The sequence below is a fragment of the Mus pahari genome, chromosome 15 (genome assembly GCF_900095145.1).
Source record: "Mus pahari chromosome 15, PAHARI_EIJ_v1.1, whole genome shotgun sequence".
In the NCBI taxonomy this organism is placed as follows: domain Eukaryota; kingdom Metazoa; phylum Chordata; class Mammalia; order Rodentia; family Muridae; genus Mus; species Mus pahari.
Window position 1 is genome coordinate 8892813 of NC_034604.1, and position 11312 is coordinate 8904124.

Below are 11312 nucleotides of genomic sequence, written 5' to 3' on the forward strand. Positions count from 1 at the left end.
GCTGTGCTGTGCTGTGCTGTGCTGTGCTGTGCTGTGCTGTGCTGTGCTGTGCTGTGCTGTGCTGTGCTGTGTGTGCTGTGCTGTGCTGTGCTGTGCCTTGATGGCTGTGCTGTGCTGTGCTGTGCTGTGTGTGCTGTACTGTGTGTGCTGTGCTGTGCTGTGTGTGCTGTACTGTGTGTGCTGTGCTGTGCTGTGTGTGCTGTGCTGTGCTGTGCTGTGCTGTGCCGTGCTGTGCCTTGATGGCTGTGCTGTGTGTGCTGTGCTGTGTGTGCTGTACTGTGTGTGCTGTGCCGTGCTGTGCCTTGATGGCTGTGCTGTGTGTGCTGTGCTGTGCTGTGCTGTGCTGTGCTGTGCCTTGATGGCTGTGCTGTGCTGTGCTGTGCTGTGTGTGCTGTGCCGTCCTGTGCCGTGCTGTGCCTTGATGGCTGTGCCATGCTGTGCTGTGTTGTGCTGTGCTGTGCCTTGATGGCTGTGGCACTTGCTATGAAAGGCCTTGTGGGAGTAGACCTTGGCCTTGATTGCACTAAGTCGTCACTGGAGATCTTGGCAAACGCTGATATCTGAACTCCATCCTCAGAGATCCTGACTGATTCATTGTTTGCTGCTGGCCTGGATGTCAGCAATTGCAGAGTCTGAGGATGTTCCAAAGTTTTCTCAGGACACTGATTCTAGTGTCCTGTGTAGGTAGATTTGTTCGGTCACTTCTGCAGTTAAGACCCCAAATGGCCATCGACCTGAGTCTCCTTTGCACTGTGCCATCAGGACATATATCACCCATTGTGCTTGGAGCTGCTGTCCTCAACCCGCATGGTGCCTTGAATGTCCAGTGGCTCCCATAGGTTTGCGGATGTGCACATTTAGTCCCTAGGTGCTAGTGCTTTGGGGTGGGGGGAGTAGTAAAACCTTTGAGGTAAAGCCTTGCTTGAGGAAGTGTGTTGCTGGGGTGGGCTTTGATTATGCATAGTCTTACCTCACTTTCTGTTTTCTCTCTGCTTCATGTTCTGCTCTCATGTCTGTCATTTGTAGCCATGCCTCCCCTCAAAGATGGACTCCTATCCCTCTGGATAAGCCAAAGTAAACGCTTCCTTCCACAAGGCACTTTTAGTCATGGCGGTTCATCACCCAGACAGCCTGCGTACAGGAATCTGCTTTCAGCCTGCCATGATTAAAGTGTTGTGGAAATGGGCTCCTTGAGTGGGTGCTCTTCAAGGTTGTCTTATCGTCAGCCCTTGAGGCAGGCCCACCATGTTGTTGTGAAGATCAATAGTTCATTACATCTTACTGCTAGATGGACTGTAGTTTGGGATGACTACAAATAAAGTCCTGTGGGGATTTCTGTACAGGACCCCAAGTTTTTGTTGTTGGACAGCATGCAAGTACATGCCTGGCTTTTAAAGAAACTGCCAAAGTTTTCAGGAGAATCAGTACTAACTATCTACGCAACATTCACGCTCTCCATATTCTTGCCAAACTTGGTTATTGAGGTGACTCTGTGTGTGTGTGTGTGTGTGTGTGTGTGTGTGTACCCGAATGTAAAATGTGCAGCCCCAAGTCTCAGTCCCCCAAATCAGAGATTTTTCTTATCTTTTTTTTTTCTTTTCTTTTTTTGGTTTTTTGAGACAGGGTGGCCTCTGGCTCTCTGTGTAGCCCTGGCTGTTCTGGAACTCACTCTGTAGACCAGGCTGGCCTCGAACTCAGAAATCTGCCTGCCTCTGCCTCCCAAGTGCTGGCATTCGCCACCACTGCCTAGCCAGAGATTTTCAAGGACAAGATCTTCCTAGGAACTGACATTTGTGATTTCATGTTCTCTAACATTTGAGAACTGTTTTGTTCCAGAAAGACCAGGACTTCAATTCTGTGTTTCAGGCTATAGGTGACAGTCCTCTAGGAAGAAATTGGACTTCAAAGATATTGCCTTGAACCACTTTGGGGCAGAGAAACCATTTGTTCTCTTTGAGGGCTGTAGGAAACAGTGCTGGATAAGGCAGGATGCTTCTGGGTCACTTCCACATCACCATTCATCATTGAAGGAAGTCAGGAACTCAGGGCAGGACCATGGAGGCGGGAGCTGATGCAGAGGTCATGCACGGGAGCTGCTTACTGGCTTGCTCCTCATGGTTTGCTCAGTCTTCTTCCTTAGAGAACTCAGGACCACCTCAGGAGTGGCACCACTCACATTTGGCGGCACCTCCCACATTGCTAACTGATTAAGAAGATGCTCTACAGGCCAGTCTACAGCCCAGTCTCACGGAAAAACGTTTTCTCAATTGTGTGTTCGCTCCTCTCAGATCACTCTAGCCTGTGACAAGTTGTAATGCTAGCCACCACACAGAGCAGGGCTTACAGAGAAGCATGACTGTGTTTTAATAGTTTTATGGAATAAAAATATTGTTGCACAACTGTGCCACGATGATTTGAAGCAGTTAATATGGCGACAGTAGTGCATGATTAGGAAACACTGATCCAGCCCTATGCTCTTCCTTTATATTTACAATGTAGAGCGCAGGGAACATTGTCCTCTATATTACAGAGGAGGAAAGCTGGGTTCCAAGGAGGCTATTCACTGCTCCTCTGGACCACAGGACTAGTCATTGACAGAACCGTTTTCCCTTCTGAAATCCCCTGCTTATTGTCCTTGTATGTTCTATACTGCAGTAATTACTTATATGGTTTTAGAAACTCATGAGCCTCCTGTCAAAAGAAAAGAAGCAGAGAAGGAGATTGAGGAGGAAGCAGCAGCAGCAGTTATTTATAGCTGGGGCTGGGCTGTGACTCCATGGTAGAGCATTGCCCAGCATGTAGAAGGAAGGCCCTGGGATCAATCCCAGGTCCTGCAAAAGACATGGGTAGGGTAGGTAGGTAGGTAGCTAGGAATAAATAAATATAAATAAATAGATAGATAATGTGTGTGCATATCTGTGAGACATAGGTAGAGTAGGTAGGTAGCTAGCCAGGAATAAATAAATATAAATAAATAAATAGATAATGTGTGTGCATATCTGTGAGACATAGGTAGGGTAGGTAGCTAGCCAGGAATAAATAAATATAAATAAATAAATAGATAATGTGTGTGCATATCTGTGAGACATAGGTAGGGTAGGTAGGTAGATAGGAATAAATATAAATAAATAGATAATGTGTGTGCATATCTGTGAGACATAGGTAGGGTAGGTAGGTAGGAATAAATAAATAAATAAATAAATAAATAAAGACTGTGTGTGCGTATCTATGAGTAGTTTAACCATCTGTTGGCATTTGTGTGACTGGTATCCATCCCTTACTGAAGTTGTATTTTGCATTATTTCTCTGGTATACTTCTAGCATTTGAGCTGTACAAACAGCATAGTTTTCTGAAATGATAAGCTATTCATGGTGCTAAAACTGATTTCTATCTTGCTCCTTGGGAACCTGTAATTATGGGGAACTAAGTCACACCCTTTGAGTACACATGAGGCCTGTGTCCTTCTCCACAGCTGTCTTCACTTGCTGACGTGAAATACCTGTTGTTCCCCAGCCTCCTTCCTAAATCATCTTGGATGGTTGCCTTGATTCTCTGAGGGTTTTGTGATATAGTTGATATTTTCATAGCACACCCAGCCTCACTGGTTCTGTGCAGTTCTCTGTGTTTGCACCCCAGGTAAATTGAGAGCTGTGGGCACATGGGTCTGATGAAATGGTTTCTTCTCTTTCCTACCCACGTTCTAAACTGAGACCTCTATCCAGGGCTCCTAGGTTTCCAGGAGCAGGGTGGAGAAGTCCTCTGGACATCAGTGAGGGAAGCAGAGCCCGAGGCAAGCTTAAAGCAGAGGTCTCTGTCTCAGAGGAGTGGGAGCTGGCTCAGACACGAGCAGGGCTCGCCATCTGGTCAGCATGATGCTCACATGCCACACGTGCCAGTCAGGCGTGCCAGTTCCTCTGGACGGAGCCTGTGGAGCCGCCGTCATCTTCATAACAGTCGTTCATGGAGAAGATGGCAGAAGTGCTTTGTTTTGGTTTTAGTGTTTTTGTTTTTGTTTTTGCATCTGAATCTCACTGGTCAAAGCTGATTCTTCTGACATCAGATGTCCTTCAGTTTAGGTTTGTCATTTGGCTTTCAAGTTGCCTCAAGGAAGTTGTCTTCTATGTTCCCAGCAAGGAGAAAGAAAGGAAGGTAATAGTTTTTGGTCCAGAGAATAAACCTTTCTGCCATTATAATGAGCCAAATCAAACCCAATTGAAAAAGTATAAAAGCAGGTTTATTGGGAGTAGTTCCTAGGCCAGTTCACAGGCCCCAGAGAATGAGACCAGAGAAGTACCAGAAGACCCAGGCTGAGGTGAGGGGATTTTATAGATCCTAGGCAAGGGGTGATGATCTATCAGCCCGGAGCTAGGATTGTTCCATATGTGGTCTACAGATGAGCCCCTAGGCAGGCACTCTTAGGTGGGCTGGCAGGTTGCGTCAGCTGTCAGAACTGAGCTTCCTGGTACTATTCTTTTGCTCAGAATTTTCCAGTGCGGACAGGGTTGGGGGAAAGACAGGAGGAACAGGGTTTCTGAGATAATACAGGGGTGAGCAAGAGGCTCTAGCAGAACAGAAGGTTACATCTACATGTTGGGGGAGGCAAGCATTCCCGTAGCAGGGACTGGGCTCCAAAGTCCACGGGTCCCATGAACTGTGTACAGGCACAGCTGGTCTGACATGTTGGAGGCTGCATCTGTTGATGACAGCAGAGATGGGGTGACAGTGGGAAGGCAGGTCTCTCCACTGAGCAAGCAGCCAGGACCCCAGAGACAAGTGGAGTAAAGAAGTTGAGGGTAGGCACAAAGCTGAGCTTTAGAGCATCGCCCTATCCAGTTCTGGTGTAAATGAAATCAGTCAGAGCTCTCGATTGCAAGTTACAGGATGAGACCCTAGCTACCCCATAGCAGAAAAGCGTGTGTTGGGTACAGAGGTGAGGGACTTTAGAGCCTGGAAGATGACCTTAGAGAACAAGCAGTGGTCATTACAAGAGCAGGCAGCAGAGTCACTAACTCAGCACCACAGTGAGAGAAGCTTAGTGAGAGAAGCCCAGTGAGAGAGGCGCAGTGAGAGAAGCACAGTGAGAGAGGTGCAGTGAGAGAGGCGCAGTGAGAGAGGCACAGTGAGAGAAGCTCAATGAGAGAGGCACAGTGAGAGAAGCTGAGCCCTGCAAGAGCAGGCCACACCACAGTAAGAGACCAGAGCCCCGACCACACCCCCAAGCTACTCCTCAGACTCCACAGACTTGATTCTGAAATAGGACTGGGGCTTTGAACTTGTGATGGATTTAACTGTGTCCTCTCTTCCATCCCAACGTTTCACGTTCAAGTGTTCTCATGTCGCTTTATTTGGAAGTAGGGCCTTTGCCTGTGTCATCAGGTTAAAATGAGGTTATTTGGGTGAGCCCTAATCCAATATGACCTTAAGAAATGACAAACAGTAAATGTCTGAAATGTCAAGAAAAAAAGGAGGGAGGAAATGAATGAGGGAGGAAAGAAGAAAAAGGAGAGCTAGAACCAGCTAGTTAGCTAGATGGTAGACTAAAAGATGATAGATAGATAGATAGATAGATAGATAGATAGATAGATAGATAGATAGATAGATAGATATAGGTAAGTAGATGGATGCATGCATGCATGGATGGATGGATGGATGGATGGATGGATGGATGGATAGATATCCTGTTAAACTCTGCACATTGCTAGTGCACACTGCCACCCCCATTTCATTGGCACAGCTGATCTTGTAGGCACAAGACTGATGTTGTCACCTAGGACTCTGTCCTAAGAAGCTTCTAGCACGTGTGTGGCTTAGTCCTTGCTGCAGTCTTGATGTTGAAATGCTTCATAATTGTTTAATGAAGGAACCATTGTTTTCTGCTGCAGTGAGGTGAGCCACACATTGAGTGACAAGTCCTGTCACTTGGATGTCACAGCACTTCTGCAGATTAAATAGACTTTATCAAAGTTCATGTTTGGTGGTAACAGAATGGAAGCTGAGACACAAAGCAGCTCAATCAGGGTCAACAGAACTAGCCAGAGATTTGTCCAGAGCAGAGGCCTCTTATGCCCTCTTCGCAGAGTCTAGAGCTCTCGACCCTATAGAAGCTGAGATTTGCAGAGGGAGGTAAAGGCTGTCTGCCTGGCTGTTATGTGACATGTGAGAACTGGCCAGCATTTCTGCATGAGCCTTGTCCCTGGCCACCTGGTCAGGAGGTACCTTCTCCATCCCATCTGGCAGTGCTGGCTTATTGCAGGTTATTTGTTCAGTGTTTCTGTTAGGAACGTTGTCCAGCAGAAGCAGGGCTCTTGCCTGCCTGGAGCCCGGGCTACCTTGCTTGAGTTCAGATAGAACTGTTGACCTCAGGCCCCTGAATCTATGCTGACACTGTTGGTCATGGTTGATGGAGTCAACCAGTAGACCTCATCCTTGGTTCTTGTTATCCAGCCTTGAATTCTTCCCATGAGAGCCCAACCCTCTTGTCCGTAGGGTGTTCTTAGCTTACACCTATGCTTCCCCCATGTTCTGTGGGTTCAGTGGGTATGTCAGTCTCGTCCTTGTGCCTTTGATGACTTAGTGTGGCCAATCTGAGACTGGTTAAGAGGTTGCCATGTGATACAAACAGAACCAATCAGAATCCCCTTTGGAAACAGTAGCTAGAAGCTGGAGCTAGGTCTCTCTTCCTCTTTATGATGGGAAACTATGAAGGGTGGTGGCTAAGAGGAGAAAGAAAACTAAATGACAGAAGACAGGATCTAGATGTTAAAGACTACAATTTGACAAGATTTTAAACGATGGGTATCATCTCATGGTACCAATAGAGACTGAGTTGACTGACCAATGGTCATTTAGAGTTTTGAGGGCTTGGGGTGGGCGAAGAAACTCAACTGTTACAAAGAAATTCCTTTCTGCCACACACGGAGGCTCTAGTGCCCTTCTCTGAATATCTATCTTACTTACAATGTTTAGGGGCAGAAGTACTTTTGGCATTGGAGGCAAGGTTGCTACTGGTTACTGCAGGCAGCTCTTCTGTGTATCCCAGTGTCTTCCTCTATTGGTCTCTATCTTAGTTCTTGAGATAGTTTCTTGCTAAGCTTGGAGCTTACTGATTAGACTAGACTGGTTGGCCATCAAGCCCCAGGGATCTGCCTGTCTCTGCCTCCCCAGTACTGAGGTAATAGTCCTGGCCTGACTCTTTTATGTGGGTTTTAGGGGATTGAACCCAGTTTTCATGCTTATCTGGCAAGCACTTTCCCGGGGAACCACCCCTGCCCCCAGTGAGTTCTTCAGAATAAAGGAGTACCCTGTCACCTGCTTGCTCACTGTAGGAGAGTAATGTCACCTCAGGAAAGAAGCAGAGTCCTGGTGTCCCTTAGTGAACATCTGTCTCCAGGCCTGCTGGCAGCACATCCAATCTCCGGCTGAACATTTCCCGTATGAGCCGAATTGAGCTGGCTTTGGTCGCTGACTGGAGACAATGGTAACAGGCAGAGGGACGAGGAAGGTTCTGATCCTCCGCACTTGCCACCCATAAACCTTGAGTCTTCTTCACATGAAATTAGCCCTTCATTTCAAATCTGCCTTCAGCTCTGACTATGGTATTCTCCTGCCTCCATATCTTCTTGACACTTCTTTGGCCAAGTGGCCCAGACCAAGGGACAGAAAGCTCTGACAGCTCACTAGCCTCATTTCAGGCTACTTGTGTCCAGAGCAACTGTACTGAGGATTCTGGTGTTTTTGTAGCACCACTCATGCTGGGCCCTCTGTCTGGAATGTGTTCACTACCTCAGATTCATCAAAAACCTGCCAAGAAGAGAAGCCTTTGATAAACCCTAAAGTAGATAAATGGCTGTCTTCTGTGTCCTGGAAATGCACAGTACAAATCTCTGGTATTTGACCATCTTACAGTAAGCTTGTGTGTTTCTCTCACCTCCTAAACTAGAAACTTCTCAAATCTGTGGGTTAGATCTTACTTTCTGTCATACCTGGCACACAGTGACCTATTTCTTAGTAAATGATACAATTGTGATCAACAATTGAGATCTTGGTCATAGGTCAAAAAGCTTTTTGCTTTGCCTTTTGAGACAGGGACAGGGTTAATCAGCTCCCCTGCTTCACACTCTTAAGTACTAGTTCACATGCCTTATAACTGGGAGTCTGTATAATTCATGGGACCAGTAAGTCATCTGAAGTCATCTGCAACAGCCCACCATTTGTATTTTGTGTCACTCTTGAGTGACCCCTGGCACCTCAGGTAAGGGGACAAGAAAATCTACTGGCTAGGGAAGGGAGTCGCCTTCTAGACAGCAGACGCCCCTCCTTTTCAGAACCCTAAAGGAGATAAGACTTGCTCGGGGGACTTCGGGTTTTAGGTGCAAGGGGACACAGGCAGATCATCCTCTTGAGTAAGAAATTGTTGGAAGAGTTATTAATGCCATGGGCATACTGACAGCATGATGGAGACTTTGAGGAGAGTTTAGTCCCATGTGGCAGAGGGCTTGGGTTCTGTGCCATGACTGACAGACTGGCAGGGTGGGAGGAGAGAGGCTGATAATGGAGGCAGGACCTGGATACAAAATCAACCGAGGGGGTGGGGAGAATAAGAATCTAGAGAAAGAGGGTAATGGGTGAGCTTTAAAATGTGTGGCCTTGGCTCACATTCCTGAGCTGACCCCATAGGGTATTCGTCCTTTGGGCTGGTTTTGGAGGTGGGGAAGCAAGCGCCTGTGCCTGTGGTGTGTGGGCCTCTGGGCCCCACGCTGTGGGTATCAACCACACTTTTATTTTCTCTTGATCCTCTCACAGTAAACCTTTGTTCTTCCTGTTTGTGTCTCCGAGGAGATGGCAGGGTGAGGAGGGCGAGGAGAAGTGAAGAAACTTGTATTTTTAGCCCTGACACAGCAGAATGTTCTGAGTCTTCTGTTATAAGCACATTTAAAAATAAACGTCAAGTCTTAGAAGTGAAGTAGTTTCTTAGTGTCCACGTCGTCTTTCCTTTAGTGTGGGGCTTATCTTCTGCCCTGCTGACACCTGAGTGGGCTTCCTTTAAACACCAGATAGATGAATCACTAGCCCGCAGTACACCCAGCTCCTGCTGGTCTCATTTGGCTCAGGCTGACTTAAAACTTCTATTCTCCCTGCTTCCCCTCCTGGAGTACCAGGGTTGCAGGGGTTCACCACCACGCCCCTTTATGCAACTCCAGGGACCTAGCCAGGGCTTCGTGCATCCAGACAAGCTCTCCAGCAGCAGAGCTACATAGCCTTACTCACACCCCTCTTTCTTCCCCTGCTTTGGTGCTAGGGATAAAACTTAGGGCTTCCCACAGTCTAACCCTGTACTCTACCACTAAGCTCCACCCCCTCAGAGTGGAGAGACTGTTAAGTAATAGAGTGGAACCCATTCATAGATTGAAGGTCAGCATGTGCACTATCATCGGGAGTTTAACAGCATAACCATTTACCTGCCAGGACATGAAAATGACTAACCTGCTTTCAGTTACTTAGATTCCTCTGTCCATGTGATACTGGCTAAAGGCACACTAAGGTCAAAGATTCCATGGCTGTAACAGGGCACTGATGTTGTCAGGACAAACAAACTTTTTGGTTGATTTAAGGCCCACCCCACAGGAGACAGGTGCTTATCCTATAGTTCTAACCAAGAACAAATAGTTGAATAACACACAGACCCCAGGGTAAAGTTACTGCTATTATTCTAGGTGCACATAGTATCAAACTGCCTCTAAATTCTACTCACAGGTTACTGTGCCTCTCAGCTCACCAGAGATGTAAGTTTGTGCAGTGAGTGGGTGGTGGTTAATGTAGAATCTCCTAACTGGTCAAAGCGCAGGGAATAGGAATACTGAGTGCTCAGTGGCAGATGGGATGCCTGTATAACCCCACCCTCAAGGTTCAGGACCATGATGGAAGAGAGCGTGGGTGTCTGTATAAACCCCACCCTCAAGGTTCGGGACCATGATGGAAGAGAGCGTGGAAATATTGGAAGAGCCCACGGGGAGAAGACTGAAACAGAACAGTGTCCACTGAAGTGACAGGACCATGCCACATGATGACACAGTGCTGTGGCTGACCACACGATCAAGCAGTAGATGATAGGGAAGGGACTGTCTTCACTGCTTTCTGCTGCTGTACCAAAACACCATGACTGAGGCAACTTATAAAGAGAGCATTTAAGTTGGGCTCACCGTTCAAAAGGGTTAGAGCCCCCGACCATCATGGCAGGAAGCACAGTAGCAGGCAGACAAGCAGTCAGACCTGGCACTGGAGAAGAAGCTGAGAGCTTGCATCTGACCCACACGTGTGAGGCAGAGAGAGTGAACTTGCTGGGAATGGTGTGGGCTTTGAAAACCCCAAACCCCACCCCAGTGTCACACCTCTTCCAACATGTCAGACCCTTCCTAAACAGTTCTACCAACTGAGGCCAAACATTCAAGTATATGAGTGTATGGGGGTTGGTTTTATTCAGGCTACTACAGGGCTCCTTCCTGATCCTCCACTCGTAATTGAGGAGCTATAGATCATGATAGCTTGGGGAGGGAAGGTCAGGTTTTGTTACGGTGTAGCCCGTGGTAGGTCAACCATGCTTCAGAGGATGGTCCCGCACTCAGGAATTTATGGGCATCACAGATTGGACTTGGTTACAGTGAAGACAACAACAACATAAAGTTGAGGCATGGGGATGTGCAGGTGGATCTGAAAAGAGTTGGAGAAGGAGTAGGAGTGAATGTAATTAAGATACGATTTATGAAATTCTCAATTAAATATATTTTTAAATAAAAACATCGTTAAGTATCAGTGTATATACATTTATTATAGTCATTTAGAGAGATAGTAATATGTACAGTCACATTTTGATCAATGACAAACTAACAGAATTCCCACAAAATTATATGGAGCCAAATTAAAAACCCTGTCACAGCGGGGCAGTGGTGGCACACACCTTTAATCGCAGCACTTGGGAGGCAGAGACAGGCAGATTTCTGAGTTTAAGGCCAGTCTGGTCTACAGAGTGAGTTCCAGGACAGCCAGGGCTACACAGAGAAACCCTATCTCGAAAAAACCAAAACCAACCAACCAAACAAACAAACAAACAAAAAACCCTGTCACCTAGTAATGCCATTGTGACTGGAAGGCTGTGTTGGGGCTGGTATAAGCAAACTGGTTCAGATAAATTTAGATGAATAACTACTTGCTGTTGTACTCAGTACAGTAACATGGTGCATGGGTTTGTTGCTGTTGTACTCAGTACAGTGACACGGTGCATGGGTTTGTTGCTGTTGTACTCAGTACAGTGACA